The sequence below is a fragment of the Manis pentadactyla genome, chromosome 19, assembly GCF_030020395.1.
Source record: "Manis pentadactyla isolate mManPen7 chromosome 19, mManPen7.hap1, whole genome shotgun sequence".
NCBI lineage: Eukaryota > Metazoa > Chordata > Mammalia > Pholidota > Manidae > Manis > Manis pentadactyla.
Window position 1 is genome coordinate 22,056,500 of NC_080037.1, and position 14,615 is coordinate 22,071,114.

The 14,615-nt window shown below is 38.8% G+C and overlaps 1 protein-coding gene across 3 annotated transcripts in view; it reads right to left on the reverse strand.

The window, feature by feature from the left end:
* The window catches only part of BRINP3 (BMP/retinoic acid inducible neural specific 3), a 407,138-nt gene extending 401,902 nt beyond the window's left edge, over positions 1 to 5,236 (reverse strand). The window contains exon 1 of one of the 3 annotated variants that reach the window (XM_036919660.2): positions 4,826 to 5,236. The gene's annotated coding sequence lies outside the window, so the exon portion shown is untranslated. Of the gene's footprint in view, positions 1 to 1,796; positions 2,274 to 3,158; positions 3,430 to 4,825 lie in introns of those variants that run through there. The other 2 variants (XM_036919662.2, XM_036919661.2) reach the window with 2 other exon arrangements.
* Between the last annotated feature and the right edge of the window lie 9,379 nt (positions 5,237 to 14,615).

Genomic DNA, 14,615 nt, shown 5'->3' on the forward strand with positions numbered 1-14,615 from the left:
TTTTTTAAATTACTTAAGTTGTAGACACTTATTTCAGTCAGTAACTGCTTAGTTGAGAAATAACATGAAAAAAATCAAAACAATAGGAAATATAGAAAACTGAAGCATGGGTTGATAACAAAACATCAAAGTTTTGAAGTCCTACAAATTGAGTTCTTTGCACTTGTAGTGAGAAGTACATAAAGACACTATTCTGTAAAGAAATTCCATTTTTATTTAAAGAATACACACATATAGGAGTAAGGCTAACTTTATAAAGGCATGTCTGTGTATAATACACACACACACACATACACACTCTTTTAAAGACCCAGTGGTTTCTTCCTGCTTAGGTTTGATTTACTTAACTATAATATACCAATCATTTTGCAAGAAGAAAAATCAAGATATATTGTAATCAATAACAATGTACATTTCCGTTATAATTTTGAGTTTATTTAAAAATCTCATAAAAGGCTGGAATCACATATTATATGATTAATTGATAAATGAAATCAATCACATATATGGTATCACATCTATATCACTTGGAAAACATTTGTAATGCAATGTAAATTTAAAATAATTCCTTCTCTATCCACCCAAAAATGGATACACACACATACAATAAGCATGTTCACTACAATAAAACTCCAGAAAGTAAAATGCAAAGAATTGAGGAATTGGAATTCATTGACAAATTACTTTCTTCAGTGGAGTAAAAACTACCCTTTGCATCAAACTAAGAAAAGCACTATAACTGCAATTTTGTGAAACAAAGTTGTAATTATCTTTCTTATTTCTTTAAGATGTTATCAGTGAGCCTTACAAGCAGAAAACTTATTGATCACATGTCCACATCAAAAATTTTAAGCAATAAAATATTTCAGAGAAAATATTAAGGAATACAATTTCTTAGAGAAGAGAAAATGTTAGAAATAAATGGATTATGTCTTATTAACATTTTTTGCTTCACTGTGTTGTGGCTCCCTGCTCCAAAATGCAAGCAAAACATAAAGCATTATCAATAATAATAAAACTTACTAAAACAATAGAAAATTGTATTGTCATTTTAAATGAGATTTTTTGTTAAACATGATAATGGAAGAAATCTGTTGGCTGCTAAAATTATGCATCTACAAAACTTGGAATTCAGAAAAAAAGCTTTACTTATTGGAGATTTCCCATAATTTCCTGAATTTAGGTTTCATTTTTTAGTTTCTCACTGATTTCCTAAGCCCCAACATCATTATAGTGTGGCATATATAACATTTCAAGTTCCCCAAAAATCCCTATCCTAAGGATCTTTCTGTGTGTGTGTGTGTGTGTGTGGTTGAGAAAATAACATGAAAATACCCACTAAACATTTCCCTCTCAGACAGTCAGTTGAATTGATAGTTCAAGAGGTCCTTAATAGTTCCGCAATTGTCCTTTATATATTAAGGTCACAGACCTTAACAGGAAGCATTGTTTTAAGGCATTTCTTTAACTACTACCTTACACACTTCAGTAGGGTTATACATACCTTCCTCCAACTCTCTACCTCCCATCTCTTCCCCTCACCTAGGCCCAGTTTATGATTTTTGTAGCACTGTTAAACATTAAATGAATGCAAATTGAACATTTAAATGAATGCATGTTAAACATCTCAATGGATTTATACCGTCCTTGAATATGAACATTAAGAAGTTATGCATCATAGCAAAACCATCTGAAAATACATTTACTCCATCGCTTGAAACAGGGAAAAATTATCACCGGATGGGTCAAACCCAGGTTACACAATCATCAATAAAATATAGACGTTCAGTCCTTACCTGCTTAACTGCATGATGACAGACAAATCTAAACAGTACTCAAAACAAAGTCCTCCAAATCTGAATCATCTGTCTTCCAAGCTGCTGTGACAGTTTTATACCCTGGTGCTTTCTTCTTTGCCTACATGCATTTCACTGGTCAGAATACTGTCAGCATAGGTAGGGTTATTTTGCAGCCCTAGTCACCTCGTCCTCTTCTCAAGCTTCGGGTTGGCATCTCACACAGCTGGAAACGGGCATCTTATCTTCGGAGGTAAAGCCTCCCCAGCGTTTCCCAGCCGGACTCCCATTAGAAGGAGGTCCCTGCTCTAAACGGCTAGTCACGTTCTCGACCTGGTGCAAAGTAAGACGCCCTTTGGTTCAACTCTTGGGGACTAGGAGAACAGCCGTCAGAGACTCCAACTCTCTGCCACTGCCCGGCTGCAAAACCAGCAGTAACCAGCCGCCGGGAAGCACCACCCACTCTCCCGCGCCCGCCGGAGGGCAGCGACCCAGTCCCAGACCCTCCTGCCTCCCACCCACCCCCAGAAGAGGGGACGCAGAAATAAAAGCCCGACTTGAAAGCAGGTATTCTACCGGCTAAATGGCTCCCAGCCCTGCTCTTTTCCTTGAACGTCAACCTCGTTTTCCTTGCGCTAGCTCCAAGTTGAGATCCAACTCCGGGCCCCCACCCCACCGCCCTCCAGATGCCTGCGAGCTGGTGAGGGAAGGGAGTGACGGTCAGCAGCGCTTAGCACCCAGCCTGCGGAGTCCTTAGCCACCCTGAGCCCAACTCCACGGGGATGAAGAAGGTCCAGGAGGGCTTTACTAGGCAGGCATGCTGAAGAGCCGTCATTTATTAGACTTGGGCATAGCTCATTAAAAAACAAATGGATAAATTTTTAAAAATGCAGAAGGATGTTGCTAGACATTCTAGAACTCCCGAGTCTGTCCTCTCTCTCAGAAAAGAGGTCTTGCTCAACTTCGACTGGAGGAAGGCTGGAAACGGAGAGTAGGCGAGAGCGACCCCCGCCCCCCAGCCCTCAGCCCCCCGCCCCCGCCCCCGCCCCCGCGCTCCAGGGCCGCAGATGCCCGCGCGAGCTGCGCGCCGCCGGGCTGAGCCCGAGCCTGCAACCCCCGGTCAGCGGGCGGGTCGCCCCTCGCCCCGCGCGAGCCCAGGGCCGCCGGCAGCCAGGTCCTGCTCCCCCGGTGCCTGCGCCCGGGTGGCTTGGGCGCTGCCAGGAGCTGCGGACAAACCTCCAGATGGAGTCGCCTGTTGATAGCCCTGTGGTTAAAGCGCCCTTGGCTGCGGGAGCCTCTCACTCGCACATTTTCCCTTCACAACCTTGAGTTTGAAGTTACCATCCAGCAGAGTGCACTTACCTAAATACCGTGTGTCCGCGCCTTACCGGAGTGGAGGAGGTTAAGACAAGACCCGACTGCACTGAAAGTTGTTTCCCCCCTCACCCTCTTTCCACCCCTGCGCGTCAGCAGCAGTCCCCCAAAGAGGATACTTAAATCGGTGAATTATGCTAAGCCCTCGTTTCTCAGTCACGGACGCTGATGGCACTCATCAAGCAGGACAACCAGACTTGGAAGGGGACCAGGTAAAAGCTAGCGACGGGTGAGGGGTGCCGAGCGGCGCACACCCGTCTCAGCCCCGCTCACTCGCTGGCAGCCTAGGGGGAAAAGCCCTTGAATCCTCCGACTGGGGGATGGGGTGACGCTGCAGCTGGAGTACTTTAATGTCTGCAAGCTAAAAGGGCTTTTGAATTTAAAAAAGCATTACTTAGGTTGTCGCGTCGGCCATCAGTGACGACAGAAATAATTCCTTTCGCGAAATGAGAAGAAAAAAAAAAAAGGAAAGAAAGAAAAGCTTAAACAATAGGTTCTCACCTCCATACTAATAAAGACAAATATTGTAGAAAACAGGACTTGTTCTTGGGGGATGCCGGGGGGCGGGGGGGCGACGCTTCACAGAGAAAACCCCCCAAACCTCAACATGCATTAGGGATGACTGATACACGCAGGGCTGGCATGTAATGAATACTGTGTCCTTGTCAATATGTGAAGTAAAAGCTAAGATTTAAATGTTTCTCAACACACTTATCCTTAAAGGGGAAGTGATAATTGTAACTGTCATTGAATCCCATAAAAATGTCCATAAAAGCAAAAAACACTGACATATTAACATACATATTAAAACCTGACTCTCAGGATTGAGTAAGTGTGAAAACTGAGGAAATTAAATTTTTCATCTAAAGTCAGTCCCTGAATTTCAATTTATTACCACCGAGATAATCAGTGCTTTCTTCTGATAGCTCTCGTCCTCTGAAATGAGCACTCCGCGTCCAATTAACTGTTCACCAGCTAAATTCACAAAATCAGAAATCCACTTCCAAATATGATGCCTGAACTGAAATACAATACCCAAAATAATGCGTTCATGTGTGATTTGGGATGTCGTTAAAAAAAAAATGGTGATCAAAACTCACGCTCTTCTTACCACACAGTGGTTTTAAGTGCTCAGTGTCCTGCTAAATCCATAAAAATACACTTTATTTACTAAAGTCTTCCCTCAGTCATGTAACTGCTTGCAGTGAACAAATGCTGACCTGAACAACCTTCTGAAAATCAGAGACTAGTGAACTTTCTTGGACCCTGCAGTTGTCAGAAGGTCTCTTTTAAGCTCTCTCTTAGATAAACATATAAAATTCGACTTTCAAACAGCACAAGAATGTGTGCCAAGAAGCATTAATGGGATGGGGGAGGGGTGGCTAATGTTTCCTATAACCTGTAATATAAATGAGGACAGAAAAAGAAAAAAAAAAGAAGAATGTAAAAGGTGATGAGGTAATTCATTATATGAACTATATCCTAATATCACTATTGCAACTAATAGTTAGATTTAAAAACGGTGGCCACATGGATCTTTGAGTTCTGAAAGTGAGGAAAACATTTTAAAAAATGAGACTTTAAAAACTGAGTGAAGCTTATTAAAAATAACAATAGCAATAAGTTTCTAATAACATATAAAGAGAGTAACTTACCAGAGGACATTTCAGGCAGCAAGATGACTGTTAAGAAAAAATACATCCAGGACTCAAACATATTCCATCATCTTCCAAGTCAACGTAAAGTGAGGAGCTGCAGGGTGGTGGGACTTTGAAAATCAGCAGTTCCTGGTGGCTTGTAACCACACAAAAACCAGTTACAAGGAGAGACACGGCCTCCCAGGGGAGGGAAGCAAAATGTGGAAGAGGTGCCTTTTATGTTTGGGGGTTGGGGGGCTTATTTATGGTGATCCTCAGGCAGACAGTGGAAATTTAGGAACTGTACATCCCCGTACAGTGGGGGGAAATAGAAGCGGTGTCACCCTAGAGAACAGGAGGTGGAATACAGATGCATCTGCAAAGAGAAGTAAAAGGATGTGCTGAAGACGAGAGATGAGGAGAGAACTAGCGTGCAAGGCTGTAGTCCTCCTGATAGACACAGCAGCAAGAATGATTTAGGCTGCCGGGAAGGGTCCAATGAGAGCCGGAGAGGGCACTGCTTCGGAAATCCTTCTCTGATCTTCCCACTCTCAGTTCCTTAAGAGTTTCCTGCGATGGGAACATCATGATTAGGATTAATAGTACTCCGGCCGGGCATTTCACTAGGGTTTCCCTTGAACCCTCTCACTCGGAGCGACAGGGGGAGGCGTTGTAAGCCTAACACAACCAGCTCCCCAAATAAACCACTACGGTCACTTTAGGATGATCAGATCATCAGCGATTTGCCCTGGGGGTAAAACGGAAGGGCTGAAGATGCGGATGAGGCCGAGAGGCTGGGCGCCTCGGGGCGCCGCGCGGGAGGCTCGGGCAGGGGGCCTGAACCGTGGTGATGCGGCGGCGGCGGCGGCGGGAGCCCGCCAGGTCCTGCTTCCCTCGGCGGATCCTGGGGCCCGAGACTCAAGGCAACTGACTTCCATCCGGAACCTCAGCTCCTGCCGCCTCGCTTTAGAAGCTAGGGCTTCGGAGGTCCCGGGGGTCGTCCCTGGGGAAGCAGGTGGCAGTCTGGGAGGCTCCCGCGTCCCCGCGTCCCCTCTGATTCCTGCACGGTTACCGAGGGAGAGTGTGCGAGAAACGGCTTTGCTGCCGAATGCATAATCTTGCCATTTTGGTGTCCCGATACCGCACAAACGGTCGCCTGATCGATCGGGTAAGATTAGCTTTATCCCTTCTCCCCTTTTCTCTCCACGCCCCTCTCCCTTCTCCAAGCCCAAATCTCAACCCCAAATTCCCGTCTCTCTGTCTTCCCCCCTCTCTCTCTCTCTCATTCAATTCAGGAACTTCCCTTTGCTCTTTGAAACCTACTTCCCCTAGGGAACCGCTGGCGTGACTGAGGGGTTAGTAATTCTCTTTCTAATGATTTTTGTTTGGCTGTGAAATGAATCCCCTCTCGCCCCCGCGGTACCCTCCTTGGAGAAGACCCCTCCCTCCCCAGGGGTCTCTCTCGGAGCTGGGAGCTGGGTAGAGAGCGCTGTGGGGGTCTTCTGCCCTCCGCTCTGTCTTCCTCTGGACCTTGAAGCATAAGCATTATACTCCTCTTTCTCTTTTTTTCAGAAATAGAAGAGAAAGGTAGAGTGGAAATTGATTTCTTGCGGAGACTGAGGCGCCGAATGATAGAGGGAATAAACAGTTGCTCTCGATAAAAATGTTCTTGGTAAGTCATCTTATTTTCTGCAGTTGCAAAGGAAACGCATTGCTTTCCACTGCCCCATCCCCCACTCCATTCACTTATTTGCTTTCTGTATGTAAATCACGAGCTGGGTCAGTGAAATTTTCTTTTCCTCCTTCCTAGGAGGATAGTAGCATGTAAGGGTGAGTTTGCACTAGGGGCTTTAAAGGGGCAGCACGGAAGCTTTAAGGTCCTTCCCTTTCCTCCATTCAGAACCCAAACACAGGCAAAGCTTATTCCTGCTTGCTCGCTAAAGGAGTATTTAAATAATATTTATTCAAATTATTATCTAATTTCATAACAATTATTTCTTACTAACTCTTTTTCCTTTATTAAAATAGTTTCCACTACAAGCCCCATGTCTGTGTTTTTCATATACCTTGGCCATGCTCTAAAAATGTAATACTCTTTCATTTCCAGAAGTGAGAACATTTATTTTCACAGTATGACAAGGAAGTTAGAGCTATAGAAACCCCTTATTTATGGTTACATCTTGATTCTAATTTTTGTACCAGATTATCAGTGTCCAAATAGTAGTAGTGTTACAAATTAATAGTGTCTAAAATAGTTATCTGCGTGTTGTGGTAATACCTATGAATTCATAAAGCCCTCTGGTTTTCCTAAGTCTAGAGCACTTCCAGCCTGTACATGCTCATTATGTGAAGAGTGTGTGCGTAGGAAGGAGCCAAACAGCTCTTGATGGTGCTTACATCATATGTCACTAAGTGTGCAGAGTAACAGATCCTACAAATTGTGTGTACTCGGTTTCTCAAGTGTGAGCTGAGCATTCTGAATGAGAAAAAGTAAAGGACGCTTCCTCTGAGACAAATCATTGTAATTTTAAGTTGTGGAATGTTGTTTAATAGTGAGATATTCACATTTTCCCTCCATCCCTGTCGATCCTTGCCCTGTAAACCCCTTATTCCCAAATTTAATGCTGAAGAATAGGCTTATTGGTACAAAATTTATTCCTGATACAAGGATGGCCTTAATTAACCTCTTCTGAAATATCTGAGTAAAATTCCACTGATGAGAATAGGCTTCATTTCAGGTAATCAATTTTCTCAAGATCTCTAGTATCAAATCCCAGAAGAGAGGTAGTAAAGGGCATATTACAACAGCAAGGCAAACTGTGCATCTGTTAAAGTATCTATAATCTATTTTAACTATCACAATTGGCATGGGAAGAAAATTGAGTAAGGATGTGTTTATGTAACTTTTTTCTTTCTCTCCTTAAGCTGTACTCCAGCCCTAATGATGTCCTAGACCAGAAGTTTTTCTTCAATCATCTCAGTTCACCAAAAGGATGATTTCCATAAATTTCTGTGTTTTACATGGGCTGACAGGTGTTGTTAGGAGCATCTGAGGTCCACATAAGGAGGATGAATATTCTACATTACATTTATTCCCAATACAACCTTAACAGTTGTAATAGATAGAAAGCTTATTTTTCATATAAGATTTCAATGTGCTGCCTAAACATATTTACGTAATCTGTTATTTGAAAAAATACAGTTGTTTGTTGAGGACTCAAGTTGATTTACATTAGAAAATGTGACATTCAAATTTTTACTTTTATGTGAAATAAATGTGAGGTTGCTTTTTTTTAAATAACTGTAGAATAAAATTTCAGAATTAAATATATTAATTTTGCGTTCCTTAACTTTAAAATAGTTTACAGCACTTAAAGTTTACAAAACAGTGTATGTATTTGAGTATTATATCAAATTGTATGATTACATTTGATCAATTCTCAAAATAGAACCTAGACTTTTTATCTTCTACTTGGCATTTATTTTAATTTGCCTAGTATATTCTTAGAACTACCTCAAAAGTTGTTTTTTATTGTTGTTGTTGTTGTTGAATTTTGTGTATGTCCTTTCCTGGATAATTTCATTGCACATCTGCAGTATTTTAGCACAATTTGTATTACTGATAATGTTTTTGTTTGCTATCTTGGCTCCTTCTTCTTTAGGTATATGGATGTCATCTAACATTTCTTACCAATTAGTCCACTAAAATTTCTAATCTAAAAGTAACATTTAAGACATATTGTATTAGGCAAATTGTGAAGCAATTTGTTTATGAAACAAAATGTCAATAAGCTTCAGATAATTTTAACCTTAAATCAGATTTATAACAAAAATGTGTTAGAGTAAGATAAATAAACTCAAACTTTCCTTGTGTACAAAACAGTCATAAAAGCATATACATTTATGCATATGTAATTACCCTCCTTATATTTAAATGTACTCATTTTAGACTTTGCTGTTTTTTATTTTAGAGTTAAAGTGTCTAAAGTTTTATAAATACCTAAGTGTGCAAGCCTCTTCATGTCTTACTCCATAAGATCAATAAAATATTAGATAAACTGAACTAATATATTCAAATCTTACAAAAAGTACAGAAGTCCCTCCTTATCCATAGGGTATATGTTCCAAAACCCCCAGTGGATTCCTGAGACTCGAAACTCTATGTAGACTGTGTTTTTCCTATACATACATACTTATGATAAAAGTTTAATTTGTAAGAGATTAGCAATAACTAAGAATAAAATAGAATAATTATATGCTGTAATAAAAGTTATGTAAATGTTAAATGTGGTCTCTCTCTCAAACACTCTTATTGTCACCCTTCTTCTTGTGATTATATGAGATGATAAAATGCCTTGTTGATAAAATGAAGTGAGATGGACATAGGCATTGTGACATATCATCAGGCTGCTGTTGATCTTCTGAAAACACATCAGAAGGAGGATCATCTGCTTTCAGAGCACGAGGTTGGCCGCCAGTAACTGACACCATGTAAAGTGAAACCAGGTATAAAGGGAGAGTACTGTATGTTGGAACTTGAAGGAACTTCAAAGATCATTTAGTCTAACTCCTCCATTATGGTGAAGAAACTGAGAACTGGGGAGACTGCGATTAATGTAGTTATACACTAACTAACAATTCAAAGAACTTTAAATGTAGTTTTCCTAATTTCTTCATTGGTATTAATTCTAAATCAGTTAAATGCTATTCCTAGCTTCTAAAACAGGTATTGCTTGAGGCTGGGACAGGGAATACATGAAAGAAAGGGAAAGTGGTACAAAGATGAATTACTCACAGGGTTCTTGGAGTTTATTCTGTTGATAACTAATACTCTTCATTGTAGAATGTCTTTATTTCCCTGCCTTGTTTTACCCTTCTCTGCCACCGCACTCCCACCCTCTGTGATAAGGGAACATTTCATGATGTAATTTTACTTTGTCACATAAGATTCTCAGTGTTCTTTGTGTATATGCATTGGTTTATTCTTGAGACTATTTTAAACTGTAGATAATTCCAAGCCTCTGTAATATTATACTTTTTCATGTCACCTCTGCGTTCTACTTTTTTAAGTGTCTACCAACGTAATAAATAAAATTGTATCAAGAAAAAAGCTATCATCTCAAAGGTTTTAATTAGACCATGACTTATGTTTGACAACACATACACACACACATACACACACACAATATGAAAAAAAACAGAGATTGAGATAATGCATTGTGATAGACATGTTCTTGGTAAGTAATCTTATTTTGCAAACATTATGCAAAAAAAAATTCCATGTTGCATTAAAAAATGGTTTCCTTAATTAGGAGAAAAGTTGTAAGACTTCAGCCATTTTCTGGAAAATTGACTCTGTTCTTTCATATACATCAGTTTTTGAGTATTATGTGCAAGCTATTGTTTTTGGAAATGGCAAGTCTGAAAGACAAACATCAACACTGCAATCTGTTGCCAGTTATCATTACTTCAAAGAGGTTATCATTCCTGGTTTAAACAAGACAAGAATAGAATAAAATCTAAACACATTTTAAATGCTTATAATGTGCACTTATAAAATAGAAATTCTGCACTAATATAAAATATTGCAAAAGAGGGAACACATGAGAAAAAATTTATATTGATTAATTTATGCTTTTATGGTTGAAAATAAAATACACCTTTATTTCAAAACCTATTTGTTGCTGAATAAAACTGTCTAATTTTAAAGGCAAAGATAAGTAGACTCATAGAATTATTTTAAAAGCCTACTGTCGATCTATTTCTTTCAATAGATCATCTTAATATCAACCGTGTGATTTAGTTATAAACAGCTCATAGGTGAAGTAATAGTCTCAAAGAGCTTAATTAATTTGCCAAAAGTCGCAAACTAAGTAGATTCAGAATTGGAAAAAGTTTTATGGCTCCAAAGTCAGGGTTAATTTCCTTGTATCTTCTAGTACATAAAGTTCTGGGATAATAAAAGTATTCTGGAAGCATGTGTTAAGGAGCATTTGTATTGCTGTATGTGTTCTTGTGTGATTGATAATGTCTTCACATGTATGTTTAGAGCCTAGCCTATTTCAAAGCACTATCAGTTCTATGATTGTGTTTTTTTCACATTCATTTTCTCAACTCCCCCTCACTTTGTATCTCTACCACATAGTACAGAACACTGTACAAAGAAGCAGCTCAATAAGTATGAATTTAATTGATAAGATTAAGTACTTCACCAAACTTTCCTTCTTTAACATTCTGTGCTTGTTGTAACTAATTTTTAGCGAACATCAGAAATATTTTTACTAAATGGCAATATACTTTCAGAATATTTGACATGTATTTGGCCTAGTAAGCCATGTTAAAAATGATAACACTTCATCAAATAATGTGACTTCAAATATAACACATACCTTCCTATCCACCATACTAATTTAATTCTCTCATTATACTCCAAATTAAACTGGTGTTTATTTGAAAATGAAAGAAATATGGTATGAAGAAATTGAAGCACTGTTTTTCATTACTAAAAGAAATAATTGAGTTCTTTTTATTCACCACATTCTATTTCTTAATTTATTACAGGGAAGAAGTAATATAATGGAAATACCAAGTTATTTGTTAATTTTATTAAATTAAGTGGGTGAAAATTCATCTGTCAACATTTGCAAGTAAAATACATTAATAAAAGTGAAATGTTTCTAACATTATGAACTGAATTATAAAACTATCAGTTTGTATAACATTTTGCTATTCAGAATTCTCAGAATTAAGATTTTTTTTTACATTAACAAAACTGATTATTTTCTAAATTATTTGTACTACCAAAATCTATTCCTGAGTGTAATGACCAAAATGTATTCTTTGGCATAACAGTTCTATGAATTAATGTGTTATCAATTGGCATGTATAAACTTCTACAGTTTTCAAACTAACTTAAAAAAATAACAATATTGAAAACATTCAAAGAAATGATCTGATACAACTTCCTTACAATCCTTCTTAGTATCTGAATTTCAGTGACTACTGAAGTGTAGTAGAACAAGAGTCACCCAAATGCTCACATTCCAATTCTCAGAATGTGTGACTAGATAACCATGTAAGCAAAAGAAAGTTTGCAAATTTTATGAGGTTAAGGACTTTTGACAAACAGAGAGTAGCCTGGATTGGCTCTATCTGCTTCATGTCATCACGAAGTATCTTTGCAAAGGAAGACAGAGAGGTAAGAGTCAGGAAAGGAGATGGGAGGACAGAAAAGGATGGAGTGATGGGGAACCGCTAGCCAAAGAATGCAGACAGGACGCCCTGTAGAAACTGGAAAAGGGAAGGACACAGATTCTTCCTTAGAGCTTCCAAAATAAATGAAGCCTTGCTACCCATTTTAGATTCCTGACATCTGAATCTGTAAATTAATAAATTTGTGTTTTAAGATTTGATGTATTGGTAGTATTTTGATAACAACAGCAATAGGAAATTAATAGAGCCAGTAATGCAAAGCATTGAAAAATAAGTAGTATGTTCTTTTCTCTCTAGAGACTTAATGATTTCACAGCAAACATTTGCTTCAAGGCCACTCCATTCTTCTTGGTGCTGAAAAAACCACCATCTTTTATCAAGAGGAAACAATTGCATCAAGAGTCAAGTTGGTACTTCTAGCTTGATTGTATAGGACATGGATAGCAACCAGCATGTGAAGGAGGAGACATAACAATTTCCAGAAATAAACTAACAATTTAAAGACTTATTACATAATTTTATTCATTTGGAATATACCATTTACCAGAGACTTACACATATTAGCACCAAGTACATAACTAATTTGGTTATAGCAAATCTTCATATAGATGTAAGAAAGTGAATAATGACCATTCCATTTGAAGAGTCTATGACAAACATATGCTTGAAGAAAAACATTAAGCACAAGATTAACTATAGAAGACAATGGAAATTAGCAAAATATTAAAATAAATGTGAGATCTAAAATGAGACCACAGAGAATGACTGACAGAGAGTGGGAGGATTTTTTTTTACTTTTATTTTGGTATCATTAATCTACAATTACATGAAGGACATTCTGTTTACTAGGCTCCCCCCTTCACAAAGTCCCCCCACATACCCATTCACAGTCACTGTCCATCTGCATAGTAAGATGCTGTAAAATCACTACTTGTCTTCTCTGTGTTGCACAGCCCTCCCCGTGGCCCCCCCACACTATACATGATAATCGTAATGCCCCCTTTCCTTTTCCCCACCCTTATCCCTCCCTTCCCACCCATCCTCCCCAGTCCCTTTCCCTTTGGTAACTGTTAGTCCATTCTTGGGTTCTGTGCTTCTGCTGCTGTTTTATTCCTCCAGTTTTCTTTTGTTCTTATACTCCACATATGAGTGAAATCATTTGGTACTTGTCTTTCTCCGCCTGGCTTATTTCACTGAGCATAATACCCTCTAGCTCCATCCATGTTGTTGCAAATGGTATGATCTGTTTTTTTCTTATAGCTGAGTAATATTCCATTGTGTATATGGACCACATCTTCTTTATCCATTCATTTACTGATGGACATTTAGGTTGCTTCCATATCTTGATATTGGAAATAGTGCAACGATAAACATAGGGGTGCATCTTTCTTTTTTAAAATGGAGTGCTGCATTCTTGGGATAAATTCATAGAAATGGAATTCCTGGGTCAAACGGTATTGCTATTTTGAGCATTTTGAGGAACTGCTTTCCACAATGGTTGAAATAATTTAGATTCCCACCAGCAGTGTAGGAGGGTTCCCCGTTCCTCACAACCTCTCCAACATTTGTTGTTGTTTGACTTTTGGATGGTAGCCATCCTTACTGGTGTGAGATGATATCACATTGTGGTTTTAATTTGCATTTCTCTGATGACAAGAGATGTGGAGCATCTTTTCATGTGTCTGTTGGCCATCTGAATTTCTTCTTTAGAGAACTGTCTATTCAGCTCCTTTGCCCATTTTTTAATTGGATTATTTGCTTTTTGTTTGTTGAGGTGTGTGAGCTCTTTATATATTTTGGATGTCAACCCTTTATCGGATCTGTCATTTACGAATATATTCTCCCATACTGTAGGGTACGTTTTTGTTCTATTGATGATGTCCTTTACTGTACAGAAGCTTTTCAGCTTGATATAGCCCCATTTGTTCATTTTTGCTTTTGTTTCCCTTGCCCGGGGAGATATGTTCAAGAAGAGGTCATTCATGTTTATGTCTAAGAGATTTTTGCCTATGTTTTTTCTAAGAGTTTTATGGTTTCATGACTTACATTCAAGTTTTTGACCCATTTCGAGTATACTTTTTTATGTGGGTTAGACAGTGATCCAGTTTCATTCTCCTACATGTAGCTGTCCAGTTTTGTCAGCACCATCTGTTGAAGAGACTGTCATTTCCCCATTGTATGTCCATGGCCCCTTTATCGAATATTAGTTGACCATATATGTTTGGGTTAATGTTTGGAGTCTCTATTCTGTTCCATTGGTCTGTGGCTCTGTTCTTGTGCCAGTACCAAATTGTCTTGATTACTGTGGCTTTGTAGTAGAGCTTGAAGTTGGGGAGTGAGATCCCCCCCACTTCATTCTTCCTTCTCAGGATTGCTTTAGATATTCGGGGTCTTTGGTGTTTCCATATGAATTTTTGAACTATTTGTTCCAGTTCATTGAAGAATGCTGTTGGTAGTTTGATAGGGATTGCATTGAATCTGTATATTGCTTTGGGCAGGATGGCCATTTTGACGATATTAATTCTTCCTACCCACGACCATGGGATGAGTTTCCATTTGTTAGTAACCTCTTTAATTTCTCTTAAGAGTTGCTTAT